Raw genomic sequence first — 17037 nt, 5'->3', positions numbered from 1 at the left:
ACCCACACAATTAAATATAATATAATCAGTAAAAATATTGTTAAATTGACATATATAAATATATTTAAATGGAAAGATGATCATGATATAATGCCATGTGAAAAAGCAAGTTACAAAAGGATATTCCCACTTATATAAAATAATTACAACAAATTTGCTGAATATATAAATGAAAACTTTAGTTGAATCCTTACTGTAATTCAGATATTGCTGATAAAAATAAATGTGCATGCATGTGTATGTTTGTTTATAAATATAATTATTTAATCCTAATAACAAGTCTATGAGGTAGAGGTTTTTATATCCATCTTACGGATGAGAAATCTAAATTCAGAGGTTTTAAATAACTTTCCAAAGACCATTTAGATGGGAAGTAGCAGAGCTCAGATTCAAATCCTGATTGTCACCAAACCCATTGTTCTTAAATAATAATTATATCTACATATATACAAAATAATCAACAGAAAGGTTCAGGAAGGATAAATACACCCATAGTTTATCTCTAAAACACACGATTATGGCATTATTAATTACTTGAGAATATTTTTGCCTACATGAAACAGACACCCAAAGTAACAACAGTTTAAACAAGATGGAAGTTTATTTCTCTCTCCTGCAATAATACAGACATAGATAACTCAGGGTTAATATGGTTGTTCAGCTCCCCAGTCATCCTAGAAGTCAAGCTCCTCTACCTTTCTGCTCTGCCATCCCTAGGGCACCCCATTCTCCACATGGTCCAGCATGAGACACTGCCACACCCCTGCTCCAAGCAAGAGGATGAAGAAACAGGAGAAAGTGTGTACATCTGCTCCCCTATGATACTAGTGAAGGCATCATTTAAGCTACTATATCGAAGAGACACTGAAATACAGCAGCTGAGACGAGACTTTTTTTCTGTCATGTAACAATTTAGAATAAGTGGTCAGGCCATTCCATGAGATGTTCCAGGGATCAAGGCTGGTGGGGTGCTCTGCTATGCTAAGCACATGGCTTCCATTTCTGGGTCTAGGGAGTTGTTCCAATGATTGCCTATTTCCAGCCAGGGGGAAAATTTTTTTTTTTTTTTTTTGTATTTTTCTGAAGCTGGAAACGGGGAGAGACAGTCAGACAGACTCCCGCATGCGCCCGACCGGGACCCACCCAGCACGCCCACCAGGGGGCGATGCTCTGCCCCTCTGGGGCGTCGCTCTGCCATGACCAGAGCCACTCTAGCGCCTGGGGCAGAGGCCGAGGAGCCATCCCCAGCACCCAGGCCATCTTTGCTCCAATGGAGCCTTGGCTGCGGGAGGAGAAGAGAGAGACAGAGAGGAAGGGGGGGGGTGGAGAAGCAAATGGGCGCTTCTCCTATGTGCCCTGGCCGGGAATCGAACCCGGGTCCCCCGCGCGCCAGGCCGATGCTCTACCGCTGAGCCAACCGGCCAGGGCCGGGAAAATTTTTTTAAAAAGAGTTAGGGCACTTACCTTAAGGATGTAGACCCAGAAGTTACACATATCAGTCCCGTCACTTCTTACTGGCAAAAACTTACTCAACAGCTACACCTAACTACACAGGAGACTGGGAAATGTAATCTTTATTCCGAGTGGCAATAGAGTAGCTAAAATTCTATTGCTATAGAAAGAGCAGGTTTTTGTTTTGCTGTGTGTTTGTATGTATATGTGCTGGTGCTTTTATATTTTGTAATTTTCCTACAATAACCAAAAAACATTACTTGTAGAAATGAAAAAGAAGTTCCTTCTAATCTTCAATCTAGGGATCATACATATGTGCATCTCTTCTTTCTAAAAATTCTTTCTTGGAAATACTGAAAATAAAATACTTACGCATATGTAATCTTACATTTACATTTTTTATATTTTACAGTCAATATTTTTTAAGTTCCCCTTTTAAATCATAGTTACTCTAACCATTAAATTTTGCACCTAAGTAAATTTTTTGAATTTACAAGTACATTCATGTATGAAATATACAGCAGAAAAGTTACCAAAAGCAACAAAATGATTAGAGGGGCATTTCCTAGAACTACCTCAATTAAGATGCCTCCATAGCCCACGTGGTCTCCTAAGACTCTCGCCTGTGCACTTGCTACTGGCAAAATGCTCACAAAGAATACAGCTCTTCTGGCAACGACAGAAGTAGCCAGGAGATTTCCCTGTGGAGCAACTTGGGCCTAGAGATACATGCACAGTCAGTCATCCTTCAGACTTGGGACAGAATGTATGCTGAACCAAAGCCCACCCTAAAATTCTGAAGGCTATTATATTCTAGCCTCTGTATCAGAGATAAACAAGATCACAGTAAAATTATTCCTATAAGCCATCACATTGTTCACTGTCCAAGTGTCTTTTAAATAATATAAAATCGTGACATGAATGAAAAATTATATTTATAATAAAATAATTGTTGTTACCCTTTGGGTGGAGAGTAGAAAGAATTTTATAAAAACTATGGTCTTTCTTCCTAGAAAAATGCAATGTTTAAAAAGCACAGGATTTTGAGTAATCCATGCATCTCCCCATGCACTTCCATGATCTCAATTAGTATATTTCTCAAAGCTGGTCTGAAAGTCAAGGCTCCTGGGCTGCACACTAGAACTACAAAATTAGAATTAGCATTTTAATAAGCATCACCCAGGTGATCTTTACACATTTAAGGTAAAAAGTCCCATGTAAAGAGTCCATGGAGTAGAATCTAAAAAATTGAGAATAGAAAAGAAGTATCTGATACCTTATCTTTATTAAAGCATACAAAATACCCGTACCTGATGGTCACATGGAGGCATACTATTTAGTTCATCCACCAGAGGCCAGTGTAGGATTATACCCTGAATTGTATAATCTTAACACTATACAGTACACTCTATACATAGACAGTACACAATATATGTTATCCATAGTTGGTTTTAACTACTTCAAGGAATATGGTATGGACAACTGTCTACTGTAGACAGTATTTTACATTTTTTATATTGTAGATTCAAGATTTCTTTCATGTTTAACCTTGATATCCCACTCTTAAATCATAAATAGTCCCCATAATCATGAAACTTTACATTTGATTAAATCTTTAGAACTTACCAAGTACCTTCATGTATATTTCATCTGATCTTCACCACAACCACATGAGATACCGTGACAGGCAGGATTATCCCTGATTTACAGGTTCAGAGAGAGCAAGTGGCATGCCACCCCAAAGAGTTACTAACAAATTCCTGAACTAGGTCTTCTAAATCCTGAGCTAGAATAGCACCTTTTCCATTACACTGGCCCTGCCTACAACAAATAAGAAATAGAAGGAGGCCCTGGCCGGTTGGCTCAGCAGTAGAGCATCGGCCTGGCGTGCGGGGGACCCGGGTTCGATTCCCGGCCAGGGCACATAGGAGAAGCACCCATTTGCTTCTCCACACCCCCCCCCTCCTTCCTCTCTGTCTCTCTCTTCCCCTCCCGCAGCCAAGGCTCCATTGGAGCAAAGATGGCCCGGGTGCTGGGGATGGCTCCTTGGCCTTTGCCCCAGGTGCTAGAGTGGCTCTGGTTGCGGCAGAGCAACGCCCCGGAGGGGCAGAGCATCGCCCCCTGGTGGGCAGAGCGTTGCCCCTGGTGGGCGTGCCGGGTGGATCCCCGGTCGGGCTCATGCGGGAGTCTGTCTGACTGTCTCTCCCCGTTTCCAGCTTCAGAAAAATACAAAAAAAAAAAAAAAAAAAAAAAAAAAAGAAAAGAAATAGAAGGACAATGTACTAAACTCCATAAAACTAAATTCCATCAACAGAAAAAATTTCTCTTCACCCTGAAATCCTGCCTTTCTGCCAGCCTGGACAAAGACATATCTACAGAAAACAGCATCTTTTACTCAGAGGCTGAAGAAAGTTTTCAAACTTTATGACGTAGACTAACGCCTTCTGCACAAAACTGTAATGATCTAGGACTCGTACACTGGCATGCAGCATAGGACAACGTAAATGCGACATGTCTTTCACGCTCCCTCATTTTTTCAGAGTGTTGCAGAATATTCCTCAGGAGAGAAGAAAAGAAAGAAGGGAGAAAGGAATGGAGGGAGGGAGAGTGGGAGGGAGGAATGGAGGGAGAGAGGGACGGAGGGAGGGAGGGAGGAAGGGAGTCTAAAAATAACTGTTATCATTCTTACTGCTCTTTTATTAATTCATAAATAGTGTTGATTCAATCCAAAACGGAGACAGCCAAAAAAAACCAAAGGCAATATTCTGGATATTGTTTTATCAGCACCATATAGAGCAGTTAGTATCACCTTACCAATCAACCTCTAACTATACAGTCTATAAGCATTTGCATTGCTGTTGTGCCTTCAGACATAGTGTCTGGAACACAGAGCACACAGAAATAAATAAGAACAATACATCAGAGTGTGGACCCTGTCTCCATCTTATATTCCCAGATTCTAGGTCGATGTCTAAAATATAGCAGAACACAGTCAATACTGAAATGATCTCTGCTTTAGCAAGAAAAACTGGATTGACACTGTAATGAGGGACTAAATACAATACCCAAAAATTAGATGACTGGCTACAAGTCACACAAACATAATTTATGGCAGAGGAAAAAATAAAATACGGTATATGTGAGTCACAATCTCTTTTTTCTAATCAGCAATTTATGAAGTATAAAATCCAGAAAATGGTGTAATGATTCCTCCCTGTGCTAACGAAGCAATGGGCAGCCACATGAGTGAGCTAACTAGTGTCTTAAATCTACCTCATCTGGAACAAATCCAAGTAGGAAAAAAGGGACACTAAACATCTCATACACGACAGGTTGTGATTTGAGTTTCACATAAGGAAGATATGAATACAGTTTTGGTCAAGATATACAGTTTCCTGTTTGTATCCTTTGGGTTTAGCTGACCATTTCAAAGAAAATATTATTGCTCTATGGCTGAAAGAACATTTCACTAAAACCATTCAAATTTGAATATGTGCCCATTCAACTGAATCAGAGGATGCAATCTTATGATTACCTCAGTTTCAAGCCGAGTAATTTATTCTTTTCCATCAAGTATAACATTATCTTTAACAACAATGATTTAAAATAATGTCACAAGTTAAAGAGAAATGCATACAAAACAAATGGGCATGTACTTAATATTGTTTAAGTCACCTACTTAAAGGTTGATAGTGACCATCTTAAAAGTTTGGCTACTATGAAGTTCTCTGCTTGTGTTTGGAAGTTTAAAGTTACATTTGACTAAAAAATTTCATCTCTCTAATTTATATGTACACAAATATACTGTATAATATATATATGTGTTGAAAAGAAATAATTAAAGAAAATGATTATATTTGTACATAAATCAAATTTAAAAACTCATAGTATTTTACTTCACTGAAAAAAAATACTAGAAAAGTTATTTATTGTAACAAAATACTGTAGTATGCACTAAAGACACTGCCCAAAAATAAATTTAATTATTATAATTCAAAATGTTGTAAATACTTAAATGCATTTTCTTTCCTTATCCAAGTACACCTAACTACAGCAGACACAGAAAACAAATGACTATCTATGGGCCAAATATTCATGGGTAGAATAAAAATGAATTGTAACAACTGCAGCTGAAGATTTATGCTAATAGATCTAAAACAAAATGGTTCCATCAGCTGAAAATCCATCATAATTTGGGGGAGGAAATTCCCTTCTGCAACTGAACCAGCATTTTTCTGTTTCATAATTTGTCAATTTGTTCCCTAAGTGCAGTGATTTAGTGATGACAAAAGAAATAGAGAAACAAATGAAAATTGCTTAATTACAGTTTGCAGATGTTCTCCCAAAGAGAAAGAACAGGTTAATGCTACTGATGCTGTTTCTTCCAAAGGATTGTGCTATAAATTAGTTCACTTCACTCAATACTATTTTTCTCCTTCAGTGCCTTATGTGGTATTTGATGTTATGTTGTGGTAAAGGAGTCACATACAGATAGCTGCTGAATTTATGATCAATATAAAACCAGAGACTTTTTTTCCTTTTCTTTTATCCTTTGCAGCAATGCCAAAAAAGAAAGAAACCATCAATACAAAGCTTTAAAATAATACCACTTCTTTATTGCTGTCACTTGGGATGCCAGATTAATTAGGTGAGTTTTCTAATTGCCTCGTCGCTTTTATTGGCAAGTCCCCATATGATGCCTTCTACTAATTTCTCTTGAGGTTAACATCCCAATAGCCTATGTCTTAAGCTAAAGTATGTTGATTGCTATTTGCTGTGTTATTTGCAAATGTGTGCTTTACTGTTCAACTCACATTTGCAAGAGTGTTTCCAGGGTGGCTTTTTTTTTTTTTTCTTTTTTGCTTTTTTTTTAATGTGGCTAACGAACAAAAGGAAACAGAAAGACATTGCAAATGGCCTGTGAACTAAAAACACCACTCAATATTCAGTAGGGAATTAAATGACTGATAACAACAGTGCAGAAAATGTGGCTTAAGTGCCACCTGGAAGCCTAAAACTGGTCAGTTTGTTTCCAACTTCCCCTGGCAGACAGTCTGCCAGTTGCGAGGGTGTCAAAACAACATTAAGCCCTCTGGTCTCTATCTAATGCTCCGCAGAAAACAACTGCAAAAGGCTACTCAGCAAGGAGGATTGTTTGCTGTTGTGTTTTCTTTTATAAGACAAAGCTGTTTTTATGCTCTACTGAAATTCCTCTCCTGCTCTGAAATTGGAAAGAGGGCCAGCTGCTTTCTATAATTTTATCTGTGGTATTTCTCTACAGCAGATTTTAAATTCACTCTTCGGGGTTGGGAAGACTCTTTGTACTGCTTATGGAAGCTTAAAGATGCATTTCTAATGTTCAAATGCAAAACAGCTTTGGGGACCAAAATGATATGTCAGCTTTGGAAATGTGTTGTTTCATGTGCTGTCACCAGTTTCATTTTTAATTACATTTTTTAAAAGTTGTCAAGTATGAGTAGTGATATTCCTTTGGCTGAACTGACAACTCAAAATTTATCAGTCCAGAAGTGTAAACCAAATCCCAGCCCGAGATTCTAAGCTCTTGACAGAATATACGCTCAATAAGGAAGAGCAGAAAAACATGAAAGACTGCAAGAATGAGAACTGTGTGGCTTTGAACAAGTCACTTGGTCTCTGTGGGCCTCAGAATCTCCCAGGCAAGAGACTGGTGACTGGTCTTTGACTCTTTCTCCTCCCTTATCCTCTGTCAGCCACCTGTGACCAAGCGCAGCATCTCAGTGGCCCTTTGGCTTTCCATTTCCTCCTCTGCTACCCTAGTCCGTATCACCACATATGGATTCCTGCTCAGCCTCCTAGCTTGTCATCTGACTCCGGTTGTCTCTTTCCTTCTTGTGCCAACCCTTCCAAACCGTGCGCACGTACGTGTGTGTGTGTGTGTGTGTGTGTGTGTGTGTGTGTGTGTGTGTGTGGATTCTACTATGGCTTCCAGTTAGCTAGTGCATCAAATCCAAACTTGGAGCATCATGACAAAGTCCACTATGCAGGCTCTTCTTCCTGTGCCTGTCCATTAAACGTGAATGTTTGTTGGGACTCAGTCTGAGGACCTCCTGTCTGTCTTTTTGTCATTCTCAAGTCTCTATTGCCTTTTTTTTTCTTTTTTTTTAATTTTAGTGAGAGGAGGGAAGGCAGAGAGACAGCAGGCTCTCACATGCACCCCAACTGGCATCCACCCGGCAAGCCCACTAGGGGGCAGTGCTCTGCCCATCTGGGGTGTTGCTCCATTACTCAGCAATTGAGCTATTTTAGTGCCTAAGACAAGGCCATGGAGCCATCCTCAGCACTGGGAGTCAACTTGCTCCAACCGAGCCATGGCTACAGGAGAAGAGAGAAAGGAGAAGGGAGAGGGAGATGGGTGGAGAAGCAAATAATTGCTTCTGGGAATCGAACCCAGAACATCCGAATGCCAGGCTGACACTCTACCACTGAGCCACTGGCCAGGGCATGAAGTCTCTATTTTCTTTTAGTTTCATTTATTCAACAAATACTTATTAAGCATCTACTTGTTTTACATTACCAGGCACTATTTTAGGTACTAGAGTAATAAAGGTGAACAAAACCCACAATCAACCAGTCCTCATGGAGCCTAGACTCTAGAAAAGAGAGAGGACCATAATTGTTTTGAGGTGGCACATCCATTCCAACGGCTCATATTGTCTACATGCCAGGGCCTCCCAGATCTTGAGAACTTCCTGGCATTTTAAGTAGGCAGAAAAGTGAAGTGGGTCAGAGCACAGGCATTGGAGCCACACCGATTAGGCCCATAATCCTCTGCCACTACTAACTAGTTACATAATGTTAGGGCTGCCATCACAAAATACCGCAGACTGGGGGGTTAAACAACAGAAATGTATTTCCTAACAATTCTGGAGGCTGAAAGTCCAAGATCAAGATATTGGCAGGTCGGGTTTCTCCTGAGGTTCATTCTCTCCTTTGCTGCTTTCTGGCTATGACCTCCTGTGGCCTTTTCTCTGTGTGTGTACCTTCCTGGTGTGTCTCTCTCTATTTATGAGGACACCAATCAAATTTGTTTAGGATCCCGCCCTTATGATCTCACTTAATCTTAATTGCCTCTTTAAAGACCCTAATTCCAAATACAATCACATAGATTTCAATGAATAAATTTGAAAGGACACATTCAGTTCCTAACTGCAAGTTACTTAACCTTAAGTCTTGATTTCCTCATCTGTAAATTGGAAATAAAAATTATAAAAGTTAAAATACAAAAAAAATTCATAGTGAAGATAATTTTAGGTTTACTATATGGATTTTTTTGTGTGTGTGTATGACAGAGATAGAGAGACAGAGAGAGGGACAGATAAGCAGGAAGGGAGAGAGATGAGAAGCATCAGTTCTTCATAGTGGCACTTTAGTTGTTCATTGACTGCTTTCTCATATGTGCCTTGACTGGGGGGCTACAGCAGAGCAAGTGACCTCTTGCTTAAGCCAGCATCCTTGGCTCAAACCAGCGACCTTGGGCTTCAAGCCAATGACTTGGGTTCAAGCCAGCAACCATGGGGTCATTTGTATGATCCCATGCTCAAGCCAGCAACCCTGCGCTCAAGCTGGTGAGCCTGTGCTCAAGCCAGATGAGCCCACGCTCAAGCCGGTGACCTCAGGGTTTCGAACCTGCGTCCTCCAGATCCTGGTCCAATGCTCGATCTACTGCACCATCGCCTGGTCAGGCAACTATGAGGATTAAAATAAATGATCCAGGTATATTACTGAGCATAATACCAAGTACTTAATAAATTTTAGCTGCTTATCAATAATGATATTAGACTACATTTTTTTTTCTATCACAATCCAGATGTTTCTGTGGGAGGGATACAGAGGTACGGAGGAGGGTCAGAAGTCAGAAGTTTGAATGCTTGACAGACCTCAGGCAAATTGCTAATCTATAAGGACTTTCATTTCTCTGCCTTATAAAATGGAGTAGTTACAGCTATCTGTTTGCATCATTATGACAATAAATAAGCTACTCAAGACAAATGCTTAGTAAATATACAATGAATGAATTTAAAATAAAGAGCACTGGACTGTCTCTTCCAAGACTACAGTTTAAACAAACAAATTTTAAGCAATAAGCTATGTCATAAAGGACTATAGGTGGTCCTGCTTTCTAAGGGGCTGCACTATCAGAATTTGTAGTCCAACCCAGTGGTACTCAAAACTACCTCAAGAGCCTTATAAATATAAAAATTCCTAGAGTGTCTCACATAAAAAATTCCTATAAAAATTTCTATAGAGTGTCTCACATAATAAGCTTGGGATAGTGTCTGGAAATCTGTATTTTTACAAAAGTTTGCTCTTATAAAAAGTCTTTCTGAATATCAGCCAAGTTTGAAAACTACTGGCCTGTAGCAGCACTGCCCAGTATAAGTATAATGTAAGTCAGATGTGCCGTTTAAAATGTTCAAGCATCATATACTTTTTTTTTAGTGAGAGACAGACAGACAGTAAGGGAGAGAGATGAGAAGCATCAACTCATAGTTGCTTCACATTAGTTGTTCATTGACTGCTTTCTCATATGTGCCTTGACCAGGGGACTCAAGCCAAGCCAGTGACACCTCACTCCAAGCCAAAACCATGGGATCAAGTCAGCAACCTTGGGCTTCAAGCCAGAAACCTTCGGACTCAAGCCAACAACCATTGGGTCATGTTTATGACCCCACACTCAAGCCAGTGAACCCGTGTTCAAGCTGGTGAGCCCACGCACAAGCCAGATGAGCCCGGAGACCTCAGGACTTCATACCAGTACTTCAGCATCACAGGTTGAAGCTCTATCTACGGCACCACCACTGGTCAGTCTCAAGCAACCATATTTTAAAGTTAAAAGATAGTGAAGATAATTTTACTCATATATTTAATTTAAGCCAATTTTCCAAAATATTGTCATTACAAATGTAGTCAAAAAATATTATTGAGATATTTACATTCTATTTTATGTTCTCTTCAAAATTCTGTGCATATTTTGTACATATTACACATCTCACTTCAAATGCAAAATTTTCATCAGAAATATTTGATCTGTATTTATATTTCATAAAATTTACATTTAAAAAAATTAATTCACAGATTGTCTCAAACCGCACTATCAGTTTCTCAATTTAAAGGTAAATTAATTAAAATTAAATAAAATGTAATTTAAAAATTAAAACTCAGTTCCTGGCCCTGGCCGGTTGGCTCAGCGGTAGAGGGTCGGCTTGGCGTGCGGGGGACCCGGGTTCGATAGGAGAGGCGCCCATTTGCTTCTCCACCCCCCCTCCTTCCTCTCTGTCTCTCTCTTCCCCTCCCACAGCCAAGGCTCCATTGGAGCAAAGATGGCCCCGGCTCTGGGGATGGCTCCTTGGCCTCTGCCCCAGGCGCTAGAGTGGCTCTGGTCGCGGCAGAGCAATGCCCCGGAGGAGCAGAGCATCACCCCCTGGTGGGCAGAGCGTTGCCCCTGGTGGGCGTGCCAGGTGGATCCCGGTCGGGCGCATGCGGGAGTCTGTCTGACTGTCTCTCCCCGTTTCCAGCTTCAGAAAAATACAAAAAAAAACACAACTCAGTTCCTGAGTAGCACTAGCCACATCTCAAACGCTCAATAGTCACACGTGGCTAGTGGCTCCTGTATTAAACAGTGCAAGCCAAATGACCACAAATCATATGATAACTGCACTTGACTGAAATTTATAATGGTGGTAGACCACTGGCATAACTCCTTAAGTAACTAAATGTTAATAAAGTAAAAGCATAAATTAAACTCTTATGATTATATAAGCTTATTAAAATCTAAGAAAAATGGAAACCTATTGAGAGGTTTTAAAAGTAAGAATTTTGCCTTGGTCAATGGCTCAGTGGATAGAGCCTCAGCCCAGCATAATGACATCCCAGGTTTGGTTCCTGGTCCGCGCACACAGGAAAAGCAACCATCTGCTTCTCTCTCCCTCCCTCTCTCCCTTCGCTCTCCCTTTTCTCCTCCCACAGCCAGTGGCTTGATTGATTCAACAGTGGCCTGGGGCGCTGAAGATAGCTCTGTTGGAGTGTATCAGCCTCCAGCACTAAAAATAGATAAGTACTTGAGCATTGGCCCCTAATGGCGTTGCTGGGTGGATCTTGGTTGGGGTGCGTGCAGGAGTCTGCCTCACTATCTCCCATCCTCTCACCTAAAAAAATAAAAATAAAAAAAATAAGAGTTTCAGAGGTTTCAAATGAACAACCAAAGGTCAGACCACCACCAGTAAAAAAAGCCACAGGCATGCCCATTTGTCCTGAACATTCAGACAAGTGATGCTCTATTTATGGGACAATTTAGTTCAGATATTAACAAGTATGAAGGGAGAAAGAGAAGTTGAGTTGACGGGAATTGTTTTTCAAATATAAGTGGAAAGAACAATAAAATTATAAAAGTACAAAGTATTGTGTTGTAAAGTACCCGTACCCTAGATGCTGAAAGGTACTGTACCTCAATTCCGCGGGTTTACGTGGAGACACCAAGTCCAGATGAACTTTAATAAAGAGTTTTATTAAAGGAGGAGATTTATTAAATATGCCGGCCGCATATAGCTGACATGCGGCAGTCTGGAAGCCCAAATCATGTGCGCCAAAAATATTTCAGGGGCTGTTTATATCCCCTTGCTCACACACGGGCAAGGTAGAGCATGACATCATGAGCACAAGCTCACAACATTTGTTTAGGGGATACACAGAAACATTAAGACTTTTAAGGTAACACAATCAAAGATGTTTACAAATCTTTCAGGGTTCATCTTCCTTCACTAGCCTGGAGGTATTTTACCCCCAAGATTCCAGGAAGGGGGAGGAACTTCAATCAATGCAAGGTGGTATGTAAATTCTGTCTCCCATTGAAAGAGAAGAATTTTCTAGGTTAACCTTTATTTTAGATTTAAAACTGAATGACCCATTGTTCTTGCAAGCCAGGAATTTCTACATTCTCCCCCCTCCCCTCCCCACAGGAAGGAGGAAGGACAGGACAGGAAAGCCTGACCTTTCCTCCTAGAATATCAATATTAATTTTTCAGCTTTTTGGTACCTTACAACAATTGCAAGTGAATTGAGAATAGCATAAAGAAAACTAGAAACAAATTTGCACATAAAAATCAGAAACAAAATCTTTGCTCTAGATATAAAAATGGGTTAAAGTGGACAAATATAGCAATGGATAGAAAGCTGTTTTAACTGATAATGTAGAAACTGATAAAATCACTTGGGAAACTGGATCCTAAGTATTTTGAGAATTAAATGGGAGAATTAAAAACAAAGATCTATTTAAGAGTTAATCATAGCCTGGGCAGGATAGCTTGGTTGGTTAGAACATTGGCCGGAAGCACAGAGGTTGCCAGTTCTATCCTCAGTCAGAGCACATACAGAAATAGATCAATGTTCCTCTCTTTCTCTCTCTCTCTCTCTCTCTCTCTCTCTCTCTGGCCCTTCCTCTCTTGCTAAAAAAAAATCAATAATAATAATAATAATAATTTTTTTAAAAGTTAATCATAAAATCACAGTAAATTCACTGCAATTTCCAAACTATGTTAAGCAGAATAGTTGAGAAAATGAGAAACTTTAATAGAAATTAATCATTTAGCCTAAAGCACAAAATCAGAACAATAATAAGGTGGTTTGTGTGTGTGTTTGTGTTTGTGAGAGAGAGAGATTGAGACTTGGATGTAACTACTGAAACCCCTCAAGGTTAATGTATGTGGCAAAACAACGTTGAAAAGATTGAACGTCAACTTCTAAGTCACTGGCTTCTTACATATATAATTTCTGCAATTTCTGTGTGATGGCAATATGAACAGTAACTACCTCCCTAACGGTGAGAGCAAATGCTTCCCGAGTCGGAGTATGTGGTAGTATCGGTGCACAAGAAAAATTTTAAAACCTGCCATTTTTTTCCAGCAGTTTAGAAATAACTAAACTTTACTAAAACAAGGGTATAACTCCATCTAGAAAACTTATTATTTAAACTTATTATTAAATATATATATGGATATATATAGATATATAGATATATAATTATATCAGTAGTAAAACAAATGGAACCATGACCCAAAAGGTCCATCACCAATGGAAACATTTTAACATCTTTCAAATTCACCTCTTATCTACCAAACATTCCTGAACTCTATTTAATGTTTTAGGACCCAAGGTAAATTTCAGTGCAGTGGTTATCCCAAACTCAACTGGCATCCTCTCCAATGGGTAGGCTGTATTCCCTTTCCCTCAACAAGCTGACCTGCCCTCCTGTCAGCTTTCCCAGAACTCTGTGCTTCTCTCCATTATGGTACTTACTGTACATCAGTATAATTTCTTGTTTGGTTATTTGTCTCTCACACTGGACTATGAGGCCTTGAGAGCACTTATTTATTTTTGGATCCTCAGCACCTAAAATAATACCTAGAGTACCATAAGGAAATAATCATTGAGTGAATGGATGAATGAATAAATGAACACATTAACAGAAAATCAAATGTAAGTTTTCATATCTGAGTTTTTATAACCTAAAAAAAAATGATAGCAATATGACTGACAAGGAGGAAGAAGCATTTTTCCCCTTACATGGATATTCTAGAAAGACCTATAAGTAAGTTAATCATATTCACAAAGAAATTGAAATACCTAAGACTGAAACTTAGCATCTTATCTTGAGACACAATGTCAACAATATAATAATGTCCTCACCTACAATGAATAAAACCAAAATCTGCATCTTGATTTTCTAATGTAAGTCTTACAACTTGGTCTTATACTCTTGAACTGAAGACACTATTGAGATTTCAATTATAATTGTCTCTTTAAAAATTAATAATTAATATGTTTCTCTAAATATTTTGCTAGAACATTCTATTTATATCAAATATGTACCATGCTTTAAAAAACCAGAGCTTCCCTAAAAAAAAGATAACTGAAAAATATGATCAACATAAATGTACTGTAGTGAGAGTTATGCTATAATATTAACGGTCTCCTACTGTTTTCCAAGAGTCTGAAGCAGTAATGTGAATATCTTTCAATAAAGTTACAGTTTAATTTTTTCCAGGAAAATATTTTTAATAGGATTGCTGACCCTTTTAACTCTCTAAGAATGAAAATGAATCCCATAAGCACGCTGGCGTAAAACTATTATAAAATTAAATAGAACAGTCAATCAGTGGAAATGGGATTAGACTTGAGAAACTAGGCTTACTGAAGAAATGTACACAAGTAGGCATGGTGATAACCACTTTAACAGAGAAAAGATTCCACTACGTCCCAGCAAAACAACAAACACACTGAGACAAATGAAGGACTGAAAGGAAAGGGAGAATTTGAAGGAAGAACTTTCATGTTTTCCTTAAAACAGAACCAACCATACTCACTTTGATCAATTCTGCTATCACTCAACTCTTAGGCCTGCCCCTCAGTCCTGTTTGGATGCGTCAGGGAAAAGGACACTTACTGAGTTAAGACACATTTTTGCACTCACAACTCTTTGTGCTTTAAGAAGAATTTTTTCAGGTCATTAGTTTATAATGTGAACTGGCGCCTACGGGTATTTTGAAAGGAAAAAAAACAAACACTAGCATGCTTGGAGATGCAGTTTATGTGATTTGCATCATCATTTATTTCAGCTCAATTTGGGGCCCAAAACTAAACTTAAAATGAGGTTACCACATGTGCAGCCATTACTGTTTCAGTGCACAATGATCATACAGAAATCTGAAAAGAAAACAGACCCTCTTATTGCAAAAACAAAAACATTATAACCTTAAAATATCCAAATCCTTGCAAGTTCTTCCCCTTCCATAGTACAAAAATAATGTCAGCTTTACAAATAATTTCCAAAATAACTTGAATTATCAAAATGTTACTAGCATCCCAAAATACATGAATTCTGCCAGTTTTACCCTTGTTTCTACACACTCCCTCCCACCCACCAGCCAGAGCATACTGGTATGTTTGAGTCCAGTAAATATGGAACTAAGTCATTAGCCTCAGAGCAAGCAAGCAAGTTCCTAAACCCAAGTTCACTAAGGCTAAGGTGATTTGGCCACTATCACGATTAATTGAATCCACATATCATGCCAAAATAGACCAAAGATTTCCTAAATTCTCCGTTTACCATAAGTATAAACAAAACCACAGCACATAACCAAAACAGATATGGATATTCCAACTATTTCGCACAACAAAAGAAGCAGGTTAGAAGCACTTTGCCTTTCTTCATGATAACTACCTTTCTTTTACATTGTTAAGGACACATGAATCATGACTTAAAATCATGAAGTCAGTATCTTGAGAGTGTGTCATGACCTCAAAGATTATGAAACTCTCTGTTCTAAATCTCGAGTACACATTAGAATCACCAGAGGAACTTTTACCAACTACTGATTCCGGGGCCCCAGCTAAGATTTAAAGGGAACCCTAGTATCAGTATGCTCTAACAGCGGTTCCTCTGGTGAGAACCATCAGTCTCGCCAATGTGAATCACTGACCCAGAAGAGACCAAGGTGGAGATCAACTCAATGGCTATCGGAAGCAGAATTTACAACATAGAGTACAAACTCAAAATGCCTATGGGAACCACTTAAGTCAGTATGGTCCCCAACCTTTTTTGGGCCATGGACCGGTTTAATGTCAGAAAATACTTTCACGGACTGGCCTTTAGGGTGGGACGGATAAATGTATCATGTGACCGAGACAAGCGTCAAGAGGGAGTCTAGACCAGGGGTCCCCAAACTTTTTACACAGGGGGCCAGTTCACTGTCACTCAGACCATTGGAGGGCCGGACTATAAAAAAACTATGAACAAATCCCTATGCACACTGCACATATCTTATTTTAAAGTAAAAAAAACAAAATGGGAACAAATACAATATTTAAAATAAAGAACAAGTAAATTTAAATCAACAAACTGACCAGTATTTCAATGGGGACTATGCTCCTCTCACTGACCACCAATGAAAGACGTGCCCCTTCCAGAAGTGCTGTGGGGGCCGGATAAATGGCCTCAGGGGGCCGCATGCGGCCCGTGGGCCATAGTTTGGGGACCCCTGGTCTAGACGGATGTAACAGAGGGAATCTGGTCATTTTTAAAAAATAAAACATCGTTCAGACTTAAATATAAATAAAACGGAAATAATGTAAGTTATTTATTCTTTCTCTGCGGACCAGTACCAGTCTGCGGCCCAGGGGTTGGGGACCACTGACTTAAGTGAATGAAGTAGGCAATGTACCCAACACATTTTTAGATTGTGGGAGTGCCAGAGAGTAGAACAAAACCAGGGAGCTCCCAGGGAAGGGCCCCTGAGCTCCAGCTGATATTGCCATCAGGGAAATAACAGGTAATATATCTTCTCACTTAGTCTGAAAAAACACAGATCAAGGTTTGTACATCAATTTTCCCAACTTTTACATGTTGATTCAATTAAAAAAAAATAGTGTAGGTGGGAAACAAAACATAATAAAACACAAAACACAGGTTTGGCCTTTAGGTTTTATAGCGTGTCTTCAAACATAAAAGGAAGGGATTATACTGACTGATGTCTCAGGTCCTTTTTCGTT

The 17037-nt window shown here is 39.2% G+C and overlaps 1 protein-coding gene across 1 annotated transcript in view; it reads right to left on the bottom strand.

The window, feature by feature from the left end:
* IFTAP (intraflagellar transport associated protein) overlaps nt 1-17037 on the bottom strand; it is a 56675-nt gene that overhangs the window by 27495 nt on the left and 12143 nt on the right. The gene's annotated exons all lie outside the window — the stretch shown is intronic.

The sequence above is a fragment of the Saccopteryx bilineata genome, chromosome 1, assembly GCF_036850765.1.
Source record: "Saccopteryx bilineata isolate mSacBil1 chromosome 1, mSacBil1_pri_phased_curated, whole genome shotgun sequence".
NCBI lineage: Eukaryota > Metazoa > Chordata > Mammalia > Chiroptera > Emballonuridae > Saccopteryx > Saccopteryx bilineata.
Note: the sequence above shows the minus strand (reverse complement) of the source record. Positions and strands in the feature narration are given on the sequence as shown.